Source organism: Zonotrichia albicollis, chromosome 14 (assembly GCF_047830755.1).
Source record: "Zonotrichia albicollis isolate bZonAlb1 chromosome 14, bZonAlb1.hap1, whole genome shotgun sequence".
Taxonomy (NCBI): Eukaryota; Metazoa; Chordata; class Aves; order Passeriformes; family Passerellidae; genus Zonotrichia; species Zonotrichia albicollis.
In genome coordinates, this window is record NC_133832.1 from 14280247 (window position 1) to 14291560 (window position 11314).

The following is an 11314-nucleotide window of genomic DNA, read 5'->3' on the forward strand; positions in this document are numbered from 1 at the left end:
CCATTTGGCAAGTTGTTCAAATGCTTGACAACCCTTCAGCATGGAGGGCACCTCAGAGATTTCAGGAATCTCTTTCTAAGGGCTTTGGTTTGCAAAGGACAACTTTAATCCCTTGGATGGTGTAAAACCACATTGTCACAGCTCTGCCTGTACACCTATTTACCAGGCAGAGACACTGATAATTATTTACCACACTTTGTGCTGCTTTCCAGAGGGACTGTGGCCTTTGTGTGGGGTGATGGATGCTGGGCTGTCCCAAAACTGAGCCTGCAGCTCCCAAAAGCTGTGAGTGAGAGAGGAATGCCTGGCTTGGCCTGTGTTACTGGAAATCACAGCAATGGGACAGGAGACAAAGGTGTTATATTATTTTCTTGCTATGAAATGATGCTAATTCTGCTGTGCACTCCCACCTCAGCATCCTGACAGCTGGAATAAACACCATAATCCCACTGGATACGTGCTGTCCAGCCCAGCTGGGGCTGGGCTCAGGCACGTAACTGAAGCAAACAAGGACATCATTTAACAATTGAACAAATGCCTTTTGGCAGCACTTCACCTTCCCAAACCCTCCCAAGAAGTGCAGCAGACCCCTTCAAATGTTTCCTTGAAACAAGGTGTGATTCAGGCTCCTCACCATTGGTGAGTGGCATCCCCAGCACCCAAAATGCAGCTGGGCACCCCTGGATGGGCTCCCTGTGCCAGGAGCTGGCATCTCCTATCAGCCATGCTCACATGTTTGGGATAGGTGCTGCTCAGGGGCACAACAAGCATGGACAAGGCAGTTCCTGCACGGTCTGGGATGGGCACATTCCCTGCAGGCAGGTGCACAGAGCTGTCATTGCTGATTAGTCCCTGTTTTATCAGTTCTGTTCAGTCTGAGCCGATGAGGGGCAGCTTTCAGTCAGTGCCATCTGTCCATCTTCATGTGGGGATCAGTAAAGAGCTGGGAAATGGGCCAGCATTGGGTATCTACAGCCTCAAAAAAATCACAGGGCTGTGTTTAGAGCAATCCTGTATTTCTGTGCCCAAAGCCACAGACAGTTCTGCATGCTTGGCTCTCCATCTCCACATCAGGCTGGGGCAGCATTTATATGAAGTAAAATTTTAAAAAAACCAAGGCTTTGATTCTTCTTCCTTATCTCATCATGGCCTGCAAGGAGCTCTGGTCCTTGCTGGGCCCTCTAGATGGCAATATTGGAAAGGACAGCAATTGTCCATCCTTGCTGTGTCCCTGCAGATCGGGGCCAGCAGAGCCCAGCCCAGCCAGCTCCAGGGACCCTCCCATGCCCTGTGGGCTCACCACCCCTCAGGCACCATCCAGCTGAGTCCTTATCGGCACAAAGGAGAGGAATCCTGCTGCAGCACCGACTGCTCTGACACCCTGAGCCCCGCACAGGAGCCACCACCCTCTCAAGCCCTGGGTGTGGAGGTGCTCACAGACACCTCCCCTGTGCCTTGCTTTAACCTTTAAGCCCAGCTACTTCTTGGCCATTTTTTCCCTACTAAAGTTTCAGAATGAGGAGTTTAAGGCCACAAGCTGACTGCAGGATGAGTTTTCGGGATAAGCTGCAGCCCTTGCTGGAGCTCCCCGTGTCTCACAGGTGTGTGTCTCACCTCACCTGGGCACCAGGCCATTCCCAGCACTGGACTTTGCTGACATCTGCAGCCAATTTGTGGCCATCGTGGTTGCTTGCACTGCTGCAGGAGGACTTTCTCTTGTCACAACTCCACAAGAGTGTTTCTCACCAGATGTGGGGAGTTTTGTGGAGGGAACTTCTTGGTGAGGTGAAGATACCATCTGAGATGGCCTCTCAGATGCAATGAGCCCAAATATAATCTCACAACAGTAAATAAATAAAAAAAACTATTTTGGCCACAGGTGTCTGTGATTGGAGAACAATTGGAACATGAGGCAATTAATATGGAAATAGAGAAATGGTGTCCTTGCTGACAATCCTGATGAAATCTGCCAGGCTGGTGAGGGAGCCCAGGGACTGGGAGTGTTTGTGCACTCTGTGTCCAGGGCAGGGGAAGCAGCACTGCCCAGCACCAACCCTGTGTATGCCCCCTGCGCCCCACTGAGCTGGGAGCAATGTGGATCTCATTTATTCCAAAGGAATTTCAGCACACCTGGTGCCTGCAGCCTCCTTAACCCCGGGGGCTGCTTTACACCCTGCTCCTAGGAGCAGCCCTAGGGACACTGGCTCCTGGTGCCCTGGCCCTGCATGGCCAAGCAGGGAGTGCCACACCAGCACAGTGGCTCTGATGTCCCTGAAAGCTCCTGGACCTCAGAGAAGAAGAAAAGCAAAGCCTCAGGATGCTGCAGAGGTGAGGTGTGGGGCTGAGGCTGGGACTGGAGAGCTCAGCCAGGGAAAGCAGAGTTCCAGCCTGTCATCACTCAGTGCTGCTCTCAGAACAGGGTTTGGGGACCAGGGGCTCTGGAGCATGTTCCTTTGGGACTTGCAGCCCTTAAACAGCCCCTCTTGGTGCTTTTCCTATCTCCAGCCCTCACAGTCCCTGCTCTTGGAACCTGGGTCAGAGGCTACAAATCTGTTAATGAGTGCAGGAGTCCTGAAAGGTTCAGGGTTCTGGGGTAGCAAAGCCTTGAATCTGTTGTCCAATATTTAGACATGTGTATACACAAAAGGATTGGGGCTTTATTAATTGTCCTTTAGTAGGAAATTCCATCAGCTGTGCTCCCCCCAGGGGTGCCAGGGATGCTCCAGCCCCAAGGAGCCCTTATATGGCTGCAGTCTCTAAGCCTGCATGTTCCACAATGGTGTGGTCATGACTACTTTTAAGGATATGCGTGAACATTTCTCCCTTTCCTGTGTGCATAAGCTCCCAGGAATGTGGGAAAAGATTAAAAATGTGCATAAATTAAAGCTGTCAGTTCTGTACAGCGTGTCAGCCCTTCCACCTGCAGCAGGCAGGGCAGTTATGCCAGATTACCCACATGGGTGCTGGGCAGGGCAGGCACTGCAGGGCAAAGGATGCTCTGGGAACAGGAAAACACCAACTGGCTGAGCATGGAAACACCTGGCAATGTAAATGTGCCTGGCTGAGACAGCAGCAAGGGTTTTTCTCATGCCCTTCCTGCTCTCAGCACTGTCTGAACCAAAATGTACCTTTTCTGGGTAATGGCTCCACGGGTATGACCTTAAAACCAGCTAAGGCCAGCAGGTCTCCACATCCTCACAGCATCCTCAGTCCCTGCAGAGCCTTGAAGTGTCTCCTCTGCACCCTTTGATGATGGATGGCTGAATCTGCTCTTCTGTGATACAGCTCACTCTTAGAATTCCCACAGGTACAAGAGAAAGGAGAACAAGAGATGCAGCATTGGTTGTCTTTCCCTTTTTTCGGGTAGTTAATATTAATCACTGGTGCTTTGGATATGTTATGTGAATTCTCACAGGTTCTGAAGCTTTTGACATCTGCAATAAGAGGGAATTGGAAATGCCTGTGTATCTCAGTGACAGATGGGCCAGGTTTAATGCAAATTTCTTCCCTTCTCCATGTATTCTGCCATTAATTTTCAGCTTTGAAATAGCCCTGACCATCCTAAAGCTGTTTAGCTAAACAATGTCTGAGGTCACTATTTACACTGGTGTCCATTTCTCAAAGTGCAAAACCAAGGATTCCTCTGATGGGCCAGCTCAGGTGACGCAGTTCTAAACTGCACAGGGCATGTCTGAAATGTTTTCCACCCTGGGACCCCAGACCTGTGTCTGCAGCTCACACAAAAATGTCCAAATTCTTACAAAAGGCAAACAAATTTCCCTTGTGATTGGTTTGTGCTCTGCACAGGCTGGAGCTCTGTTGCAGAGATATTTGCTGTGCTTTACCTCAGTTCTGCTGAGATGCCTAAGAGGGCTCAGGGCTGTTGTCCTGCTAGAAAGAAGCCAGGCCTGTGGCACTGTGGCATTCCAAACTCAGCTCCATCAGGGACTTGTTCCTTCAGCTGCAGTCCATGCTCTGATGGCAGAGCTGATAATAGACTGATGGTGCTCGTGACAAGGGTGGAGAGAAAAAAAAATCCCTGGAAAAAGTGGATCATCCTGGCTTTACAGATATTCAGTTTGAGATTCCATAGCTGGCATTTGGCCTCAGCAGTGCTGGCAAGACTGAGTTCCATGGCTGCAGGGAGAGGGCCCAGCTGGGGCCAGGCTGGTGCTGGAGCAGTTCTGAGCGCAGAGCTGGGGCAAAACTTCTGTTCTGCTGTGGATACACCCCCAGCAGAGAGGGATGCACTGGCTCCTCAGGCTGGGAAAGGAGCATCCAGTCTGGCTCAGGACACTGAGTGGAGCTGATGGTGCTGCTGAAGCCCTGGAGCACCACGAGCAGCACAGTTAATACCTGCGCTCCGCGGCCGCCCAGCCTCTGATGCAGCAGAACGAGTAAAGCTGAGGCCAGTGTGTAAATATTTATAGCCAGTTACCAGGTTTCACACTGGCCAATCCCTCTGTCCCTCCTGGCTCCTGCCACTGGCTGTTTGTGGCTCTGGGTTGCCAAGGACACTGGCAGGGCAGGATCCTCTGCAGGGAGCCCGGGCAGTGCCAGGGCTCGGAGTGACCCTTCCTGCAGCAGAGCTGCTCCTGCCTCTGCAGCCCCCGCTGCTCCCACCTGCAGCTCTGGGGAGGCTCCAGCCTCTCCCAAACCAGCCCCCAGAAGGGCCTGATCAGCCTCAAATGGGAGCATTTTTCAAATTTCTTTACCTGACCAGCTCAGGTTTGCTCCAGGGAGGTGCAAAGGGAATCTGCAGCACCCAGAGCTCTTTTTGCCTCTGTCACCCCTCCTAGCAGGGAGCTGCTCTCCTGAGGGGCTGTTTCATCAAAATCTAAGTACTCTGTGCACAATTTTCGTGTTTTCCTCAGATCCAGAATACTTAATGCCAAATATTTTTCCCTGCTGTTGGTTCAGTTTCTTCTTCTGTTCCCAACTCTCACTTGAGCTGCTGAAGGAAAAAAAAAATCCCAATCTGCTTTTACTGAAGAGATTTATTTCAGTTTGGAAGTGGCAGGAAGACAGCTTCTCTGCAGCCCTGCATATGTCTGAGATCTTTCTCTTGGGTCTCTCAGTTTGACTTCAAATCATCGTTAAATCAATTTTCTTCAGCAGAACTCAGCAAAGGAGTGAGTTCTGTCATTTTTACTTAAGAGATGATTCCCAGAAAATTTGGTTAAACCAAAGGCAACACACCCATGCTCCCTTTGTGCCAGCTAAACTAAGCCAGTTGAAAATCCCATCTGACTGGAAGGAGAACAAAAGTCCAGCACAGACAAATCTCCTTCACAGCTGGCTATCAAATCTAAAATCTTTTGTTGGGGAAAGCTGCCTGACAGCTATTTACTGCAGCTCCTTCAGCACATTGAGCTCAGGAAATTACATTCATAATTTCCTTAGTGCCAAATTGTTTGTAATTTTCCCATGACTATTTCTTTTTTTGTTTGTGAAACAAAGCCTCTGGAAATCTTGCACAAATTTACTTTTTGCCTAAGTATGAAGCTAACATGAAGTATATAGCTTAATGGGCTACCACTCCCTTGATTTGTTTGGCATAGAGAACAAGAACCCCAACCTGGTTTGTGACTAAGTTTTCCATCAATAGCCGTATAATTTTAATACAATCTGTTTTTTCAGCAAAGGGAAAATTGATCTGATACAGAAATTCAAAATGCTCATCTGGCCAGTGCTGTTGGACACAAGGGAAAAGCAGAAAAAGTGGAGAGGTGTGACCTGGCTTTTCCACATCACCATCAGTGCAGGCCTGAGCACAATTCCCAGTGCCTTTATGTAGAAGAAAAGAGACTTTGATTTCTGCAGAGGCACTTGGGTGTGGTGAGCTGGGCTGGTTTCAGTTCCAGCCCGGGGACAGAGCTCATCCGGAGCCTTGGACCAGTGGCTGCTTTCTCCCCTTTGCTCCTGGTGTGACCCTGGGCACCACAGGGGTGTTGAGGTTGGTACCTTGGCGCACAGCAAATTTACCTCTGCACAGATCCAGGTGCCATTAACTATGACACTAAACTTGATTTTCACTGGCATTAATTGTGAGTCACAGAAAATCATTTGTAGGAGGCAGCAGAGCATTGGTTCAGATTCCCCAGCTCCAGGCTTTGCACCCAGAGAGGGAAGGACACACTGGTGGCAGGGCTGGAGGGGCTGGGGGTGACTCTGCCCCATCCCATGGACTGCAGGCTGCTGTGGCAGCACAGGAGCTTTGGGTGAGTCCATTGCTGTGGTTCCACCTCTCCAGCCCTGCTCTGGAACCAGAATCCTCTCCATGGGGTATTTTGAGTCTGAAAACTTGTCCTGTTACTACCTGTCTGCTGATGCAAAGCCTGCATTTTAAATTTTCATGTATCTTTGCCTCCCCAGGAGAGGAGCAAAAAATGCTATTAATGTCTTTGTGTGCACACAGGACCTGAGGGACACTGAGCACATCCCTCATGGTGCTCAGGCTGGCAGGTGAACAATCAGGGGCTGCAGCCCTGAGCATCTGCTCCTTTCTGGGGTGTGCCCAGGCATTCCCAGCAGCCCTGGAGCCAGGCAGGTGCTGCCTGAGGGGCTGAAATTTTCACCCTGCCCAAGCCAAGGAAACATTTTGCACCATGATGGGGAATTTAATTTTGGTGCCCTGAGCTGCAGCAAACACTGTGAGCCCCAGCCCATCCTGTGCCTGTTGTCTCTCTTCTTCAGGAGTGATCTAATCCAATTGCATGTGTTTCTTCATGGTTCTTAGCTTTTTAATTTATTTGATTTTAGCTGCAGACTCAGGCAAAATGAAATTTGTCATGCTTTGAATTTGAATTTCCTCTGCTAATTAAGCATGTATTTTACTTATGTTAGTCTGTGGGTACCTTGAATGATTTTTTTCTTAGACTAAAATCTAAAGCTAAAATTAATAAAGAAGCTTAATTTTGGTCTGATGCCTGGCAGCCATCTTTTTAAATCTGGAACATGGAACTCCTGGTGAGTCTCACATCAAGGAAAAAGATCAATGTTAGGGTAATTATGAACAGTTAAATAAAGATACACAAATGTTTCTATAATGTGTATCATCACAAATGCCTTTGCTCTGTTTGAAGGAAAACCTTACATTATATTGTTATTCCTTTACCTCATTGCTATTGGAAACCTTTCTTAAATCTCTCTCAGCAGGTATCCACCCAGGAATTGACAACTGATAAGGACCAAGAACCAAACCTCTTCTGCAATTTTATGTTTGACATACGCAAATACTCAAATATTTGATGGATTCCTGTTATTGTTTAATGGCTGGCCAAGGTGTTTGCTGGAAGGGCCAAAGTCTGGAAACACTTAAACAAACTGCCCCAGCAGTTGTTGAAGTCAATGGAAATTTACTTGACTTCAGCAGAGCGTGGCTGAAAAGTCCTGGAGACAGCAGCAGCTGGGCAGGAGCAGGGCTGGTTTTTGGCCAGGCTCCCCACAGTCCAGTTTGTGGCTTTGCACAGACACCAGGTTGGAGTGTGGGGCTGCAGGGGCAGAGCTGGGCTCTCCCAGGGATGTGGGGCCACAAACTGCCTGCTGCTCCCACATCCCTGCCTCTGATCCAGCAGGACAAGCACCAGCACCCAGCACACGAATGTGGGTGGAAATGCTGAAGTTCAAACAACCACGGAGCAGAAAACCTCAACCCTACCCTTGGCAGAAAACCTGGTGTGTTTGAATAGCCCCTTGCAGGCTGCAGATAAATAGCTGTGCCTGCTGCCAACATTCCTTGAAAACTTAAATTGTTGCTGGAAAGACAGTTGGAAACCTCAGTTTCTCTTGCCTTTTCCAAATGTAGCCTTGCTACAGTCAACAGATGGGTCCATTCCTGCAGGGCCCTGGTGCATCATCTTTTATAAATGGGAGTCACCTTTGTAATTTTCCATGCACGGAAGGAGCAGCTTGTTCTGGGAGAAGCATTTTGGACTCTGCCAAAGGACGCCAAGAGGGCTGACACGGCTGCTCCTCTTAATCTGATAGCTGAGCCATCCCTGCAGCTGCTTTTTAAAGGTGGGAACAATCTTTAGCTAGATCCCTGCTCCATGTGCACATTCTGGTGTCACTCAGGAAAATCTGAGTAGCAGTGATGTCACAACACAGCCACTGTAATTACTCATGGGCTTATTCACCAGCAGGCTCCTGGCAGGTGATTGTTCAGCTTTTGGAAATCTCCTTTGATCTCTTGATCCAGGTTTGCTGATGGTATCTTGGGGCTATGCTACAGAAATACTCTGACACTAAATTGGGGAAAGCTGAGTAGTCTTGTGCATGTCACCTAATACAATCATAATCCTTTTTTTGTGACTTTTTTGTGACCTTACAGCAAGGTAAAGCTTGCTGTTTTACCCACTAAATTAAAGAATAATAGAATCATAAAGGCTGGAAAAAGCTTATCTTGAGTCCCACCATTAACCAGCACTGCCAATGCCAGCTCTAAACCAGGTCTCTACATGATTTTTTAACTCTCCCAGTGGTTCCACCACTTTCCTGGCAGCCTGTTCCAATGTTTGACCACACTTTGAGCAGAGAAATATTTCCTAATATCCAACCTAAACCTCTCATGGTGCAACTTGAGGCCAGGACAACTTGGTCCTTTTCTGGTTTGCTCAACCAGTGATGAAGAAGAGTCCACTGATGCCCCTCAGCAATTTCACCCTCACTCCCTTGCATGTGCATGATTTCCAAACCACCCTGACAGGAAGCATTGCAGCAGGAGCACAGAGATATCTCTGTTTTGGCAGCCTGGCTGCTCCCACTGGGGATCACAGCCCACTCTGTGTGGCCAGCAGGTTGTGATGCTCTCCTGTGCATCAGTGTGCAGAGCAAAGTTTAAATACATAACACGCTTGTTGTGTGTTTAAACTCCATGGAAAAGGCTTTGCATCACTGATGTTTTAACCACACCTTCCATAAGCCTTCCCTTACTTATTCCCAGAGAGGAATGACTCTGAAGTGTTTCAGCTTTTCCATTACTTTGCCTGCCTGGAGACTTTGTGCTGCTGCTGTGAGGTAATTTGCTGGTGTCAGGTGAGTTCCAGCTGCCTGCAGGGCTGAGGCTCCATCTGGCCACCAGTTATCCCCCAGGACAGCAGGATGGTGGGATGGCTGAGGGTGTGGACATTGATGGATCTCTTTTCCTATTTCTTTTCCTCTTTTTCCTCTCTTGAAATGACTCACTGCAGGGCAAGGTGTGCACCTGGGGCTGAACACAGACTTTGGAAAAGTCAGAGGACACATTGAGGAGGGGGCCACCACTGGGACCTCAGGGGATTAGCTTTCCATCATGATAGTTCTCCTTTCAGCTGGGAGGTGCTGTGTGAGCCATGGATATTCCAGGGGAAAATGAAGCCATCCAAAGCAGGATGGATGATTCTACCCAGGCAGGGACATGGATGTCACAGGAGCAGCCAGCCTGGGGGGCTGCCCCTGCTGGGGAGGCTCCCTGCTCCCAGGGCTGGTGAAAGCAGGTGGCTGTGTGCTGAAAGGAGGATGGAGCCTGTCCATTAGGGAATTAACAGGGCAGTGACCCTGGGGAGGCAGTGTGGGTAGGGAGAAAAGAGGGTTTGTGATGGTACCTTAAGCCCAAAATAGCTGCATCCCTCAGACTGCAACTTGGAAGGGGGAAAGAGCCCATCCCATCTGCTTTGGACTGCTGGGAGGGAAAAAGAACCTTCCCATCTGCTTTGGACTGTTGCAAGGGGAAAATAACCTTTCCCAGCTGTTTTGCACAAACAGGGGAGAGGGGATAATGATGGTAATGACTTTAACAAGGGAGATTGGTGATTATTTTCACCTGGAGCTGAGGGAAGGCCTGAGTGGTGCCCTGGGAGAGGAGGGCTCTGGAGGGTTTGAGTGTGGAGATTGTCTCTGCTGGAGTGAGGAGCTGCTGTGGCCATGGGGTCCCACCTCGGGCAGGTGAGTGGGGCAGCTCCATCTCACACAGGGTGATTGTCACCAATGCCAGGGGACACCATGGATAGGATGTGTCACACCCAGCCTGGCACATGGGAGGCAGGACAGCCAAACCCACCCATGGGGAATGTGAAGGGCATCCTGCAGGGATTCACCCCAAGGTGCCCTGGCCTCCTTCCCCTGCCAAAACCAGGCCCAGGTGTGGGAGGGTTTCCCCTCCTGTAGCAGCAAAAGGATTTAATGGAATCAGCACAGAGACCCAAAGGATTAACTAAAACACTCCTTTTTCTCCAGTGGTGCAGATGATCCCTGCTTTGGGGATGTTCTGCTCTCAGGGTTTCTTGCAGAGCACTTGGTTGTGGAGCAGCCTCCTCACACCCTCTGCAAGCTCTCCCATCTCCAAATAAAGTTTCCTAGCAGATAGGTTTGAGTGAGTAATTCAACCAACTCGGTTTTAAGTGCTTCTGCTTATAGTTCATTTTGTTTGGATAACTAGTCAAGGATGTATTGGATCATTGGAGTCCTTCTTTTTAGATTTATTTCCTGTGTTTGCCAGAAATCAATTTGCAGGGTAATTGATTATCTTCCTTTGCAAGCACTGGTGGTAGCAGGGGATTGACTCAGAGTTGACTCAGTCCTTTGCAATGAGTTGTGTCATTCTTGCACTTTATTCTTGATTAATCTGGTGCTTTGGCAGAGATTTTTATAGTGCTCTTCTGTATCTGTAATGTGGCAGTGCCCCAGTGCCTGCTCCTTGACTCTGGTTGTGTGCTGTCCTTGCTCTCTAAATCATCCAGTGCTCTTTTCCAAACACAATAAAGCTGCTGCTGTGATGAGTGCAGGCTTTGGAGGGCTTAAATTCTTCTCTGTCAGGTGTACTGGTCATTTTAAGGCCTGATTTAAGGTCTGGTCCTGCACACACTCACTTTCTGGCAGGAGCACCACACTGAAGATGGGGTAAAGCACTTGCTCTGTGCCACATGCCTTTGCAGACCTTTATTCTGCTTTTTTCTGGATGTGGCACTGTGCACATGGGACTGGATAGTGAATCCAACAGGGATCTAAGGGATGCAGCAATTGCAGGATGAGGCCTTGAGCTGCAATCCAGTGAGAGCAATGAATGACTCAAATAACAGCCTGTTCTGCTGTAACCACTGAGAGCCACATTAAATAGATGAATTTATTATTTAGCAGCTACTCTATTAAGCTGACAGACATGCTGCCTAGGAGTTGTTTTTGATGGTAGCTGGTGTTTAGGATTTGGACATGAATTCTCTAGTTTGTGTTGTATGTGGAAAGCATCTAATACTTTAAATAATTACTATAAAGTATCTAATACCTTAAATAAGTATTAAATAAGAGGGTCCTGATGACATTCCCTGCAGATATGGGA